The sequence below is a fragment of the Bubalus bubalis genome, chromosome 20 (assembly GCF_019923935.1).
Source record: "Bubalus bubalis isolate 160015118507 breed Murrah chromosome 20, NDDB_SH_1, whole genome shotgun sequence".
Classification (NCBI taxonomy): domain Eukaryota; kingdom Metazoa; phylum Chordata; class Mammalia; order Artiodactyla; family Bovidae; genus Bubalus; species Bubalus bubalis.
This window is the reverse complement of record NC_059176.1, coordinates 42,245,703-42,262,117: the sequence shown is the minus strand read 5'-3', so window position 1 is coordinate 42,262,117 and position 16,415 is coordinate 42,245,703. Positions and strand designations below refer to the sequence as shown.

The 16,415-nt window shown below is 44.5% G+C and overlaps 1 long non-coding RNA gene across 10 annotated transcripts in view; it reads right to left on the bottom strand.

The window, feature by feature from the left end:
* LOC123330808 overlaps positions 1 to 14,500 on the bottom strand; it is a 95,561-nt gene extending 81,061 nt beyond the window's left edge. For 4 of the 10 annotated variants that reach the window (XR_006640381.1, XR_006640388.1, XR_006640383.1 and 1 more), the window contains exons 1-2: positions 13,649 to 14,497; positions 12,577 to 12,646 (exon numbers count right to left, since the gene is read on the bottom strand). This is a non-coding gene — a long non-coding RNA (uncharacterized LOC123330808). Of the gene's footprint in view, positions 1 to 12,576; positions 12,647 to 13,648 lie in introns of all 10 variants that reach the window. The other 6 variants (XR_006640379.1, XR_006640386.1, XR_006640385.1 and 3 more) reach the window with 5 other exon arrangements.
* Between the last annotated feature and the right edge of the window lie 1,915 nt (positions 14,501 to 16,415).

Here is a 16,415-nt window from a genome sequence, read left to right as displayed (position 1 = left end):
ATAGTCAATAAAGCAGAAATAGATGTTTTTCTGGAACTCTCTTGCTTTTTCTATGATCCAGCAGATGTTGGCAATTTGATCTCTGGTTTCTCTGCCTTTTCTAAAATCAGCTTGCACATCAGGAAGTTCACGGTTCACATATTGCTGAAGCCTGGCTTGGAGAATTTTGAGCATTACTTTACTAGCGTGTGAGATGAGTGCAATTGTGTGGTAGTTTGAGCATTCTTTGGCATTGCCTTTCTTTGGGATTGGAATGAAAATGGACCTTTTCCAGTCCTGTGGCCACTGCTAAGTTTTCCAAATTTGTTGGCATATTGAGTGCAGCACTTTCACAGCATCATCTTCCAAGATTTGAAATAGCTCAACTGGAATTCCATCACCTCCACTAGCTTTGTTTGTAGTGATGCTTTCTAAGGCCCACTTGACTTCACATTCCAGGATGTCTGGCTCCAGGTGAGTGATCACACCATCATGATTATCTCGGTCGTGAAGCTCTTTTTTGTACAGTTCTCTGTGTATTCTTGCCATCTCTTCTTAATATCTTCTGCTTCTGTTAGGTCCATACCATTTCTGTCCTTTATTGAGCTCATCTTTGCATGAAATGTTCCTTTGGTATCTCTGATTTTCTTGAAGAGATCCCTAGTCTTTCCCATTCTGTTGTTTTCCTCTATTTCTTTGCATAGATCGCTGAAGAAGGCTTTCTTATCTCTTCTTGCTATTCTTTGGAACTCTGCATTCAGCTGTTTATATCTTTCCTTTTCTCCTTTGCTTTTCACTTCTCTTCTTTTCACAGCTATTTGTAAGGCCTTCCCAGACAGCCATTTTGCTTTTTTGCATTTCTTTTCTATGGGAATGGTCTTGATCCCTGTCTCCTGTACAATGTCACAAACCTCATTCCATAGTTCATCAGGCACTCTATCTATCAGATCTAGGCCCTTAAATCTATTTGTCACTTCCATTGTATAATCATAAGGGATTTGATTTAGGTCATACCTGAATGGTCTAGTGGTTTTCCCTACTTTCTTCAATTTAAATCTGAATTTGGCAATAAGGAGTTCATGGTCTGAGCCACAGTCAGCTCCTGGTCTTGTTTTTGCTGAGTGTATAGAGCTTCTCCATCTTTGGCTGCAAAGAATATAATCAATCTGATTTCAGTGTTGACCATCTGGTGATGTCCATGTGTAGAGTCTTCTCTTGTGTTGTTGGAAGAGGGTGTTTGCTATAACTACTGTGTTCTCTTGGCAGAACTCTATTAGCCTTTGCCCTGCTTCATTCCGTATTCCAAGGCCAAATTTGCCTGTTACTCCAGGTGTTTCTTGACTTCCTACTTTTGCATTCCAGTCCCCTATAACGAAAAGGACATCTTTTTTGGGTGTTAGTTCTAAAAGGTCTTGTAGGTCTTCATAGAACCGTTCAACTTCAGCTTCTTCAGCATTACTGGTTGGGGCATAGACTTGGATTCCTGTGATATTGAATAGTTTGCCTTGGAAATGAACAGAGATCATTCTGTCGTTTTTGAGATTGCATCCAAGTACTGCATTATGGACTCTTTTGTTGACCATGATGGCCACTCCATTTCTTCTGAGGGATTCCTGCCCGCAGTAGTAGATATAATGGTCATCTGAGTTAAATTCACCCATTCCAGTCCATTTTAGTTCGCTGATTCCTAGAATGTCGACATTCACTCTTGCCATCTCTTGTTTGACCACTTCCAATTTGCCTTGATTCATGGACCTGACATTCCAGGTTCCTATGCAATATTGCTCTTTACAGCATCGGACCTTGCTTCTATCACCAGTCACATCCACAGCTGGGTATTGTTTTTGCTTTGGCTCCATCCCTTCATTCTTTCTGGAGTTATTTCTCCACTGATCTCCAGTAGCATATTGGGCCCCTACTGACCTGGGGAGTTTCTCTTTCAGTATCCTATCATTTTGCCTTTTCATACTGTTCACGGGGTTCTCAAGGCAAGAATACTGAAGTGGTTTGCCATTCCCTTCTCCAGTGGACCACATTCTGTCAAATCTCTCCACCATGACTTAACTCACATCTTAAAAAAAATCATATGAAAAGATGTCACCATCGCTAAATATTAGGGAAGTGCATTCAATCCTGCAACGAGGTATCACCCCAAATCGGTCAGAATGGACATTATCAAGCACTCTACAAAGGTTAATCCACTAAATACTGTGGAGAAAAGGGAACCCTCCTCCTCTGAGAGAAAAGGGAACCCTCCTCCTCTGATGCTAAAAATGAAAATAGATGAGTGCCAATATGGAGGATAGCCTGCTGGTTCCTTGAACAATGAAAATGAGAATGAAATTAGAACATTCCTCAAGCCATAAACAGAAATAAACTTCACATAAGACAAAGATCTAAGTGTAGGGATGGATACTATGAAATTCTTGAGGAAATTATAGGCAGGGCATGCTGTGACATCAATTCCACCAAGTGTTTTTGGGATCCACCTCTCAGAATAATGAAAAATAAACCAAAAAGTAAGAAAATGAGGCCAAGTTAATGTTAAAAGCATTTGCACAGCAAAGGAAACCCTAAACAAAAGAGAAAGACAACCCTCAGAATAGGAAAATATATTTGTAATTGAAGATATCCACAAGGAATTAGTGTCCAAAACACAGAAACAACCCTGGAGCTTAATATCAAAAAGACAAACAACCCAACAAATCAATGGGCCAAAGATTAAAATGGTTATTTCTTACAGAAAGGCATACAGATTGCTATTAGGCATATAAAAAGATGCTCAGCATCACTAATTATTACAGGCAGGCCTATCAGAAGTCCAGTGAGTGTCACCTTACATCAGTAAGATTTGCCATTTCTAAACATCTCCAAAAATAAGTTTGGAGAAGGTGTGAAGAGACGGGACCCTTTCTATACTGTTATTGGGAATATGAAATGGTACATGCAATAGGGAAAACACTATGGAGGTTCTTAATAAATATAAACATAAAATTACCTGAGGACATAGCAATCCTATGCCTGGGCATTGATCCAGAGAAAGTCAAAATTTTGAAAGACAGAGGTTTCCCTGAGATCATGGCAGCACTAGGGACCATAGCAAAGACACGGAGCAACCTAGGTGTAGAAGCACGGATGAATGGATAAGAAGAGGGGTACATAGACACAAAGCAACATCACTCAGCCATAAAGAAGCAGAGCGTAATGCTATGTCCAGCCTTAGAGAAGAAAGAGATGACCATATCAAGTGAAGTGAGAGACACAGGGAGACATATTAGCATATGATATTACTTCTAGCTGAAATCTAAAAATGGATATAAAGGAACTTCTTTACCAAAGAGAATCAGTCTCACAAACTATGGTCCCCAGAAAAGAAAGGTATGGGTGAGGGGAAAAGAGCTGTTTCAGTCTAACATAGGGAGGCTTATTCTATAAAAAGAAGCCACCAGGAACCATTGTGTAACACAGGAATCCTATTCAACAGTCTGTAATATCCTGCACCAGAGAAGAACAAGGAAAAGAACATATGTACATCTATGTGTAAGTGAATCTAGTTGCTGTAGATCCAAAATGGAAGGAAAAAAACAACCCCACAACCTTGTCATTCAACTATATGCTGCTGCTACTGCTGCTAAGTTGCTTCACCGACTCTGTGCGACCCCGTGAGACCCCATAGACGGCAGCTCACCAGGCTCCCCCGTCCCTGGGATTCTCCAGGCAAGAACACTGGAGTGGGTTGCCATTTCCTTCTCCAATGCATGAAGTGAAAAGTGAAAGTGCAGTCGCTCAGTCATGTCCAACTCTTCGCGATCCCATGGACTACAGCCTACCAGGCTCCTCTGCCCACGGGATTTTCCAGGCAAGAGTACTGGAGTGGGGTGCCATTGCCTTCTCCAATTCAACTATATACTTCAATTCAAATTAGGGAATAAAAACACAAAAAAGAAAAGAAATAAAGAATGCTGACTTTTGCCCTCAGGCTACAGTAACCTGGCTTGGTGTCACATCCCTGGAGCCTGAGCAAGCTTCAGTCTCAAGACTGGAGGGTCTCGGGTCAGACAGAGGTGGAAGCATGTAGCAAGAAACGTGCTTCCTACGATGGACCTGGAGGGCCTCTAGCTATTTGCATGAGCACCCAATCTCCAGATCCAGGTGGGCCCACATGCAGAGAAACCGCACCTACTTCACCCCAAAAATGGTGGAGCCTCTGGGCTGGGAAAGCTTTGCACGGTCCCCTGGGCACCATGTGTCCCAGAGGCTGGATTTCCCAACTCCAGCCTCTGTCCTTAGGGCTGCCCCACTGACAACGATAGCACCCTCTGAAGAGTACTGTTCCAAAAATTGGAATGTGTCCTGGAGATAAAGGGTAAGGGGGAGGAGAAAGGAGACCTAAGCCTTGAGTGTTTCTTCTGGCACATTCTCCTTAGTTGATGATCCAGGAGCAGAGTTTTCCATAAGACTCATTGGCTGAGGATCAGAGTTGTGCAGGAAGTAATACTGTTTCCTCAGGACTGCTTTCCAGAACAACTTTAAAACAGGTGCTGTTGGGCTCTGAACATTCACAAGGCCCGGAGGTCTGTAAATGACACCTGCCCTTCAGTCACCTGCCCTATATCGGAAGACAGGGGAAAGGGATTCAAACAGGGCCATCTTTCAAGAAGACGATTGCAAGAGGCAAACTGTACTCACGCTGCACAAGATCAAAAAGCACTGGGAGAGGTACTCTGCTCACTAACTAATAAGCCCAGGCAAATCAAAACTACCATGAGAAGTCCCCTCACACAGGTCAGAATGGCCACCATCTAAAACATCTACAGAGAATCCGACTGGCAAAGCATGGAGGCAAAAGGGAATACTCCTACACTCTTGGTGTGGATGTAAACGGGTGTAGAAACTATAAAAGCCAGCAAGGAGGTTCCTTATAAACTAAACATCCAGAAACTGTAAGGTCCGACAATCCCACGTCTGGGCTTAGACCCAGAGAAGATCAGAATTCACAATGACCTGCACACCCTTCTTTTCAGGGCAGCACAGTTGACAACGGCCAAGAACTAGAATTGCTGCTGGCCAAAATCTTGAGTTTCTCTGCCAGGTGAAGCCAAATAAAAAATATGGACACAGAGTTTGGAGGAAATAGAAAGTGGCTTTAATTCTCAGCTGGTGAAGCGGGGAACACAGTAGGCTCATGCCTCAAGAACTGTGCCCCCCCATGAGGAGTTTATAAGAGGAGGTCTCACAGTCAGTGATGAGGAACAAAGGTGACAGGATCTTGATTTCTTCCTCTTGCATTGTTTCAAAGACAGTCATAAACTGGCATCAGTAACCCAGTAATTGAGTCTGGCAGTGCGGTGGCCTTCTTTCTGATGTGCAACTACAAGGGGAAGGGTGTTGCAAGAGTAAACACCAGCTAGGGATGTATTTAGCACAGAGTCAAAGGAAATTGGTGCAAAGTGTGGCTCCTGCAGAGTTAGGGGGCAGAAAAGCAAACTTAGTTACAGACATGCAGAGTTAGGAGCATTAAAGTAAAAAAACTAGGAACTTTCAGGCCTGCTCACTGTTTCTTCATCTTCTTTGTTCTTAAGAAATAAAAAAACTCATTCCTCCTTTTTTCCTTTTTACTGCAACAAATTCAACCAAGATATCCATTGACAGGAAAAAGAGGACTGGGTGTTGTACCTCTACACTGGAACACTACTCAGCTGTGAATCAGAACAGAATAACGCCATTGACAGCAGCGTGGATGGACAGAGTGATCACCTCACTCAGTATAGGAAGTCAGAGAGAGAGACAAATATCACAGGGTATCACTGACAGTTGAATTCTTGAAATGAATGCAAATATTGGATATTACGTGATACAAACAGGCTCACAAACTTAGAAAACAAATTTATGATTAAGAAAAAAATCTTAGAATGGAGGGATAAATTAAGATTTTGCTGATAACGTATGCTCATTAATATATATCAAACAATATATATATCATTAATATAGTTGTTTGATATAATCAACAAATCCATTAAATAGTACAGGGCAGTCTATGGAACACATTTTAATCATTTTATATGAGAAAGAGAGAACCCCCAAAAGAACTGATAAACGTCTGTGTCTAAGTGAATCAAAAGCCCATACACCTGAAACAAACACAGTATCAGAAATCAATTCTCAGTTCAGTTCAGTTCAGTTTGGTCGCTCAGTCTCGTCTACTCCAAAGTAAATAACAATGTGCAGATAAAGGAAAAATTAAAGTGGAACATGAAGAAATGCTGCCCCCTTGTGCTGTTTTTTGTAACAGCAACTATAAAAACTGCCCTGATGGGCACTTTATATTCCCAAGGACCTGGGGCTGGAAGTAAACAACTGCCCTCTGGAAGTCCCCCACGGGTGGTCACCAAAAAAGAATTCAAAACTGGGCAGGTGTTCAGGGAGCCGATTTCAGCTGCTGCTGCTAAGTCGCTTCAGTCGTGTCCAACTCTGTGCGACCCCAGAGACGGCAGCCCACCAGGCTCCCCCGTTCCTGGGATTCTCCAGGCAAGAACACTGGAGTGGGTTGCCATTTCCTTCTCCAATGCGTGAACGTGAAAAGTGAAAGCGAAGTCGCTCAGTCGTGTCAGACTCTTCGCGACCCCATGGACCACAGCCTACCAGGCTCCTCAAACCATGGGATTCTCCAGGCAAATGTACTGGAGTGGGTTGCCATTGCCGATTTCAGCAGGTGCCTTTAACTCACATCCTTTAAGAAAAGTCACACGATGTCACCATTGCTAAATATTAGAGAAATGCAAATCACAACTACAAGAAGGAATCACCTCACACCAGTCAGAGCGGCCATTGTTAAACACTCCACAAACGTTTAATGCTGCAGATGCTGTGGAGGAAGGGGAACCGTCCTCCTCTGCTGCTGGAAATACAAATTGGTGACAGCCACTCTGGGGGACAGTGTGCTGGTCATTTCCGATGTGCCCAGCTCTAAGCGGCAGTGAGCGGTAGCTGGAAGCAGGGTCTTAGTTCCGCAGACCGGGAGTCCTAACCACTGACCACAGGGGCCAGCAGTCAGGGCCAAGGTCCCTTGTCTTGCCTGCCTGGTCAAGGATGAATTCAGGTGAGGAGGCAGAAGGTAAAGAGTAAAGTAAAAAGTTTATTGAGAAAAATTACATGTGGAAAGGTGCACAGGTGAGCTCAGAGAGTCGGGCCTTTGGAAGTTTATATCCTTTGTAAGAGGCCAGTTATCTGGGTCTTTGTCTTCCCTCAGGCCAATCATCTTGCTTTGTAAACACCCCCTCCCCCCGGTTAATTTGTGTCAGGACCCTCCCCTGGGGTGCACATGTAAACCTTAGCCAAGATGCATATTGAAGTGGGAGGCTTCTGGGAGGAGCATGACTCTTTATAGCCTGGAATTATCCTCTGATTTTTGACTCCCAGGAGCCTTTCTGCGCATGCGTAGTGTTCTCCCTAATCCTTCACTTAGACAGGGTTTTGCCTCTCTTTGTCCTTGCCAAGATTATTCCCTTGAGGTGTTTACAGGAGACAAAGACTGGCTACTGAACTCTGTTTCTATTGTTACTTCAATTTCTGAGAGCAAATGGGGCTGGTTGTAAATTCCTCAACTGGAACCCACCTATGTTGCCTCAGGAAATGCAGAGCGAAGGCTGGCTGATTGTGAATTTCCAACCTGGAGCCCATCTATCTCCTACCTTACTGGTTCCTTGAACAGTGAAAATGAGAGTGAAATTAGAATATTCCTGAATACCATACCCAAGAATAAACTCCAAATAAGATAAAGATTCCATCTTAGTATGGCTCAGTGGTAAAGAACCCACCTGGAAAATCCCATGGATGGAGGAGCCTGGTGGTCTGCAGTCCATGGGGTCGCACAGAGTCGGACATGACTGAGTGACTTCACTTTCATTTTTCACTTTCATGCACTGGAGAAGGAAATGGCAACCCACTCCAGTGTTCTTGCCTGAAGAATCCCAGGGACGGTGGAGCCTGGTGGGCTGCCGTCTCTGGGGTCGCACAGAGTCGGACATGACTGAAGCGACTTAGGAGCAGCAGTCAATGCCGCAGACTTGGATTTGGATCCCTGGGTTGGGAAGATTCCCTGGAGGAGGGAATGGCAACCCACTCCAGTATTCTTGCCTGGGAAATCCCATGGACAGAGGAGCATGGTGGGCTGCAGTCCATGGGGTCGCAAAAGAGTCAGACACGACTTAGCAACAGATTTTCAAGATAAAGATCTAAATGTAAGGTCGGATACTATGAAATTCTTGAGGAAAATATAGGCGGGAGAAGCTTTGTCATTCATCGCAGCAAGTTCTTTTAGGATCCACCTCTTAGAACAGTGAAAAACAAAAATAAGAAATCAGCCCCCAAAGTGTGACCCCCTCACTCCTTGTCACCAGCCCAGCTATGCTCCTCAGGGGCAGAGAAGATGGTGCCAGGTGCAGCTGGAGGCACTCTTGCTGCCTGGATGGAGTGGTGGTGGTGGTTTAGTTGCTAAATTGTGTCCAACTCTTGTGACCCCATGGACTGTAGCCTGCCTGGCTCCTCTGTCCATGGGATTTCTCAGGCAAGAATACTGGAGTGGGTTGCCATTCCCTTCTCCAGGGGATCTTCCTGACCCAGGTATTTTTTTTTTTTTTTTTTTTTTTTTCTGACCCAGGTATTGAACCTGTGTCTCCTGCATTGCAGGTAGATTCATTTACCAATTGAGCCACCAGGGAAGCCCTGCTGCTTGGAGGCGGGTGTTTATAAACACCTCAACCCAAGCACTGCTGGGAAGGGAAGGCCGGCTTATCCAGGTCAGCCAATCTTCACCCATCAGTGGCTCATAGTTGCAGAAAATGGGCCTTGTTGTGCCGGCCAAGTGCAAGGAACAGAGTGTGTTCCTGAGGGTCAGGATGGACATGGGGCTGCGGCTCTGGCTTGATTTCTAATAATTTTGTTTGACCCATGAGTGGGAGAGAATTTCAAGAAGACCTCCTAAGGAGACGAACCCAGGAGTCAGGTGGGTGGAGACAGGGGCCCAGTGCCTGGGTGCAGTGGAAGCCTCTGGGAGACCTGGTGGAGGGAGGGTGCATAGAGTGAAGCCCAGGGTCACTGACCTGTCCAGGAGTGTTAGTTAGTCCAGATCCTGCTCTGAGGTGCTCAGGGCCAACTTTGACCAGGAAGAGGGCTGGGGGTGCTCGGCAATGAGGGCTCTGTGCGTGGTTCCTGTGCGCTGAGTCCTGCCCAGACAGCCCCCCTGCCCTGGGAGGGGTATGTGAATAGGCTACCTCTCTTTGCAGCTGGCACAGAGTTGCTTAGGATGCAGATTAAAATCAGCCGAGGGTAGAGGTCAGGAGCAGGATCGGGGTCCCTTGGGTGTGGACACGCAGAAGTCCAACCTTGCTCTGCTCCCCACATGACATGAGGTGTTGAGGCAAGGAATACAGCTGCATTCTGAGGGCCGGCTGACCAAGAAGATGGCCGATTAATGTCTCCAAATAACCACCTTGTCGGGGCCTGGATGCCAGGTTCTTTTATGAATTAGAGATGGAGGAGATGAGGAAACAAACTAAAAAGGCTGTTAATCTTGCAAATATCTTGTAGAATAAGGGCAAGCCTTAGGCAGGGGATGTGTTAATTTCTTCCTTCATGCTATCCACAGGTGGACAGGGTTCTGAACAAAGGTACTTTAGTTTAACAGTCAGGCAGAGGGGCAGGATTCTCTGAGGCAGACCATTATGTGTGATTTTAGTAACAAAAGTAACAGAGAGCAAGTCTAAGACACAGTTCCAACATGGAGTCAGAAATGGCTTACTCCTGAACATCCTAAGGTGCAGGGTTTATTGAGGTCCTCCCATTGCCCTTCCCCTCCCCTAACCCACCTCCTATCTCCCGGTTTGCCTGTTCTGGATGTTTCTTTTAAATGGAATCATATAGTTTGTGGTTTTTTGTGGTTTTTCTGGGCTGGATGTTGGTGTCCCTCTAAAATTTACATGTTGAAACCTAACCCCCAAGGTGATGGTGTGAGGAGGGGGGGCCTTGAGGAGGTGATGAGGTCATGAGAGTAAAGACCTCATGAATGGGATTAATATTCTTATGAAAGAGACCCCCCAGGAGCCCCCTCAGCCCTTCCTCCTTGTGAGGACACAATGAAGACCCCACCCCCCACCAAGAACAGAGCTTCACCAGAACCCACCATCCTGACACCTTCATCTCAGATGTCTGGCCTCCAGATTTGTAGGAAATGCATATCTGTTGCTGAAGCCCCCAGCCTTCTGTTTTGCTATGGCAGCCCAAGCAGACTAAGACAGTGTGTCCTTTTGCATCTGCTTCTCTTGCTGAGCATCATGTGTTTAAGGTGCATCCACATTGTAGCTGTGTCAGAGCTTCACTCCTTTTCATGGCTGAGTCCTATTCCACTGTGTGGATGGACCACATTGTGTGTATCAGTTCTCTGATCGCTTGTTGATGGTCTCTTGGGTGGTTTCCTGCCGGAAATTGTGCTGCTGTAAACATGTGTGTACAAGTGTTTGGGTTTATACATAAGAGTGGAATTGCTGGGTCATGTGCTAACTCCAAGTTTGACATTTTGAGGATCTGCCAGAATGTTTTCCAAAATGGCAGTACCATTTCACATTCCCACCGGTGCTGTTTGAAGATTCAAACTTCCCTAATTATTGTCTGACTAATACAGACACAAATGTGTATCTGTAATCAATAATCCACAGGGATTATCAGCTTCCTTCCTTCTGCATACACACAGAAATCTCTATCTCTGACCTCTACACAGATATGTGTATCTCTAAGAGATACTCCACAAGGATTCTCTCTGTCCTTCCTCCTATACACAGAAACTGCATGTGAGATAGATAATCCACAAGGACTTAATGCTCAGCACCTTGGTCAACCTCTGCAATAAGCTCTGTGGCAAAAGAATCCACAAAAGAGCAAATACAGTCTCTGTACATACGTCCTCCCTGAACCAGGTGGCTGTACACTAACAACAATCACAACATTGTAAATCAATTATACTGCAAGGTAGCATCAACAAGATGGTAAAGAAAAGGAAAGAAAAGCAGTGCCTACTCTATTATCTCTGACCTCCCTGACTTGGGATGCTATCTTATCCTGGGAGGCTGAGCAGGCTTGGGCCCTACTGCTGGACTGGGGTAGGGTCCACACAGCCTGGCACGGTACCCTTCAGTGAACCCTTTTTAAAAGCCTACTGTCTGCTGTGTTCTGGCTGAGACCAGATTCCCGAGTGGGATCAAGGGCTGGAGGACCTCAGGGGCAATAAACACCTAGCCTCCATGTCTCCTGGTGCTAGGGTTCCCAACTCAAGCCTCCTTCCTGAGAGTGCTGCCTTCTAGGCACCTCAGCAGCCTCAGCAGGCTGTTTTGGCCTCGGATGGGACAGTGTGAACAGAGGGCTGTGAAGCTTTAGGTGGGAGAAGTACTGAGCCACCAGCCCTTAGGTGTTTGGTCAGGAACAGTCCACTCCAGTTCACATCCCAGGAAGGCAACTTTCTCTAGGCTCTTGTTACCAGAGGGTCCAGAGGCAGGTGTGGAAAACGGCTGCCCCTTGCGGACATTTCCTCTAACTTCAACTTGACCATCGGTGCTTACTGGCACCTCCAATTTAGAAAGCCTGGTTGGCTATTCGTTACAGCTGCCCTCAAGAAACGTCCTGGGGCAGGTATTGCTGAAATAAATTCCAAACACAACCAACTTTCTAGAAGCCACTTGGAACAGGTAAATTTTCCTTATACAATTTGAGAAAAAAAAGAAAAAAACAACAAAAAAAACATATCTCCGCCATAGAAGAAGACAGCATCTGTAATTACTTCAGGAATAACAATCAAAATGACAATTCAAATGAGAACTCAAATGCCACCAGTCAGAAAGTGGAAAAATGTACTCTGTGCAGAGTACATCATGTTAAAATGCCAGCCTGGATGAAGCATAAAATGGAATCAAGATTGCTGTGAGAAATACTAGTAACCTCGGATATGCAGACAACACCACCCTAACGGAAGAAAGCAAAGAGGAATTAAGCCTCTTCATGAAGGTGAAGGAGCGTGAAAAAAAAAGCTGGCTTAAAACTCAACATCCAAAAAAAACAAGGATCATGGCATCCGGTCCCATCATTTAATGGCAAATAGAGGGGGGAAAATGGAAACAGTGACAGATTTTATTTTGTAGGGGCTCCAAAATCACCGCAGATGGTGGCTATAGCCATGAAATTAAAAGATGTCTGCTGCTTGGAAGAAAAGCTATGGCAAACCTAGACAGCATATTAAAAAGTAGAGACATTACTTGGCCAACAAAGGTCCGTATAGTCAAAGCTATGGTTTTTCCAGTAGTCCTGTACGGATATAAGAGTTGAACCTGGCTTGCCGTAGTCCATGCGGTCACAAAGAGTCGGACATGACTGAGGAACTGAACGACCAAGGGAATCCCTCTTTGCTCATTAACTTTAAGTAGTGTATTAATGTCAAATCTTACTTTAATCACATAAATGTCCATTCTATTTATCCCATTTCAAATAACCATCCAAAGATTTTTAAAAATTTATGTATTTGAGGCAAATATATATTTTTTTAAGAAAACTTACCTCATGGAAATAACAGCTAGATTTTCCTTCCAGATTTTTTTCTGCTGATATTCTTAATTGTTATTAGCATCTGTAAGAGACATTGAGGGGAAGATCACCATGAGGCTTCCCACACCAGTTTTTCTTGTTCTCAGGTTAACTTAACTTTGGTTTGATAGGTACGGAAAAAAAAAAAACCAAAAACAGTTGTTTACAAGGAGAAGGCTCTAGATTTAATAATTTGTTAGTTTCTCTAATTTTAGAAGGATCCATCACTTGGCCGCTAATAAATTACAAAAGGACCTCTTCTAGGCCTAACTTGAACACAAAATAGAACAATTTAGGTAGATCAGATAGAACATTTACATCTCAAAAATACAGAGAAATGTAAATTTCCCCCTTGGAGGTCTTTGTTTAAAGTTACCGAGCCAGCTTTTTTTTTTTCTCGTCACCATAATTAATTACATTAGTTCAGTTCTGTCGCTCAGTCCATCAGTTCAGTTCAGTTGCTCAGTCGTGTCCGACTCTTTGCGACCCCATGGACTGCAGGACGCCAGGCTTCCCTATCCATCACCAGCTCCCAGAGCCTACTCAAACTCATATCCATCACATCGGTAATTAATTGCATAGGCAACAAAATAGAGCTCTCTGGAAAAAATATACATATATATTTTACATGTGATCATCTTTAACTTCCAATTAAGTAGATACTTGTCATAATTATAGGTTGACCAGTCACCTATTTTCCCTACGGGACTCTGAGATGGAACTTCAGAGGAAGTACTTCCCATTCTAGCTTGAGCACTTAGTGTCAGAAGTCTGGGTGCACAAACCAAAGTAAACAAGCCAAATCAAACCATGCTAGCGGGAGTCACCAAAAACAAAGCAAATGGCAAAGAGATGCACAGAAATCCAAAAACCAAATGGCAAGACTGCCCCAGAAGTGACTTCCAAGTACCATCAAGCCTGGGACGCTTCTCCAAAGCGGTGCCTTACAAACTGGGCCCACCCCTTCCATAGGGGAGAAACCCCCAAACTGGAACTGCATCAATTCCCCAAATGGAAAACTTGAGGCTTCGAAAGGGGGACTTACCAGAATGCTAGCAGGTGTCAAGATGATGTACCAGACACTGTCTTCCTGATCCTTCAGTATTTAGTGTTTCTCAGAGTGGAAGTTCAGACTGGTGCCGACAAGAGAAGAAAAAGGTGTCCAGGTGAAAGAGATTTTTGGCAGCTGCAAAGGATAACCTCTCTCCCATTCTCTGTCACAGCCCAGAGTTCTGAAGTTGAGTAAGCGGTCGGGTCTGATGCGGCACAGCCTTAGAGAAATCCCTCATCTTCTGCTCTTCCAAAGGAGGCATGGGGAGAGATCCTGAGCTTTCCATCAAGCCAAGGGTCCCTACAGGGCCACCTGCCCATGATCAGATCCCGGATGAGCCCCCCAAATTGCTACTGGTCAAGATTTTGCCCTTCTCTGCCCACCAAAGCTGAATAAAAAATATGAGGAAATAGAAAGGTGGCTTTTATTCTCAGTCAGCCGAGAGGGGAAAACAGAAGGCTCATGCCTCAACAACTGTGCCCACCCTCCATGAGGAGTCTAGGGGTTTATATAAGGCAAGGGGTTGCAGTCAGGGGTCCATGATGAGGAACAAAGGTGATAATAGGATCTTGATTTCTTCCTCTTGCATTGTTTCAAAGACCATCAGAGACTAGCATCAGTGACCCAGTGATTGAGTCTGGCCAGTAATTGAATTTGTCTAAGATTTTGTAGCAGAAGGTATGGTTAAAGTGGGTCAAAAATGAGACCACAAAATCCAGTCCTGATCCAAACTTAGTCTCAGGCTATGAATGACAGCTTTTTGTCATACAGTTTGAAAACACTCAGTTTAGTCGCTCAGTCTTGTCCAACTCTTTGTGACCCCATGGACTGCAGCACACCAGGCTTCCCTGTCCATCACCAGTTCCCGGAGCTTGCTCAAACTCATGTCTATCAAGTTGTTGATGCTATCCAACCATCTCATCCTCTGTCGTCCCCTTCTCCTGCCCTCAATCTTTCCCAGCATCAGGGTCTTTTCCAATGAGGCAGTTCTTCACATCAGGTGGCCAAAGTTTTGGAGCTTCAGTTTCAGCATCAGTCCTTCCAAAGAATATTCAGGACTGATTTCCTTTAGAATAGACTGGTTGGATCTCTTTGTAGTCCAAGGGACTCTCAAGAGTCTTCTCCAACACCACAGTTCAAAAGCATCAGTTCTTTGGTGCTCAGGTTTCTTTATAGTTAGATTTCCATAAATTTGAACTTTATGTGAATGAAATTATACAGGATGTACCATTTTGGATCTGGCTTCATTTGGTCATAAATATGTTTGTGGGGCTCATCTCCCATAAATTGTGGATGTTATCAGGTGAAGCTATAACTTGTTTAATTTCTTTATCATATTTTATTGTATAAATATATTAAAATTTATTTATCTGTGCTACTTCTGATGGACATTTAAGTTGCTGTCAGGTAATATCTATTATAAATAGTACTACCATGAACATCCTTACACATGTTTTTGGATTTGAGTTACATGGTGAATCTTCAGCTTTAATGGGTATTGCCAAAAGGTTTCCAAAAATTGCTGCACAAGTTTATACACCTACCAACAGTGTATGAGAGCTCCTTTGGATTCACATCCTGGCAAACATCTTTTACACTGTAGCTATTCAAGAATAAATATGTTATTGTAGTCCTAGCATATATCTTGTTTACTTTTAATTGGAAATATATTCTTTCATATTTTTTAACATTTGCATATCTTTTTTGTGATATGTAGTAATAGGGGGCAGAAGGCAATGGCACCCCACTCCAGTACTCTTGCCTGGAAAATCCCATGGACGGAGGAGCCTGGTAGGCTGCAGTCCATGGGATCGCTAGGAGTCGGACACGACTGAGCGACTTCCCTTTCACTTTTCACTTTCATGCATTGGAGAAGGAAACGGCAACCCACTCCAGTGTTCTTGCCTGGAGAATCCCAGCGACGGGGGAATCTGGTGGGCTTCCGTCTATGGGGTTGCACAGAGTCGGACACGACTGAAGCGACTTAGCAGCAGCAGTAATAGGTGGATTAACACATTCATATTTACTGTGATTACAGTTATGTTCGAACTTTCTTCTGGTATCTTATTTTGTGTTTTCTATTCTACTTTTTCTTTTTAAACTTCCTTTTCCTGCCCATAGCAGAACATTTTCATGCTTTGGGGGTGCTATTCAGCATCTTCTTAACACCTTTCCTGAAGTCCTAAGTTTGGAGGAACTTCTCATCTTTTGAGCTCATGTCTCCCCAAGGGAGAAATCAGAAACACACATTTTCAGCCTCCCTTGCATCCAGGGCACATGCATGTGATCAGTCAGACTCCGTAAGATTTTTCAAGGGCGAGAGCTCGAAAAGTAAGTGTCATGGAACCCCTTACAGCCGCAGTACTGGTAGACATCCAGCTTGAACGACGGAGAGCTGGCGGGCCTGTAAATAGTAGAGCTGAGATTCCAGCAAGTGGTCAAGCTGCTGTCTTGACAATAGACTTTTTTTTTTGTCTGTTGAACCCACTAAGTAGTAAGACTTCAGAGGCCAGGAGTCAAACCTGGCTGCAGACAGCAGTGGGGATGGCAGTGTTGGAGCGGCGTCCAGGCCTCATGGGGCAGGGGAACTCTGTCTCAGGATGGCACCACCTTGAGGGTCTTCTCTCGTACATACTTGCTCAGCTCTCCACGCCCCCTAGCTGGCGTCTGCTGAGGGGCCTGTGATTCCTGGATCGCTGGTTAACCTCCAGGTCTCAGCTCAGTTTGTCCTGGGCCCAGGTCCGCTAGCTGGGTGCACTGT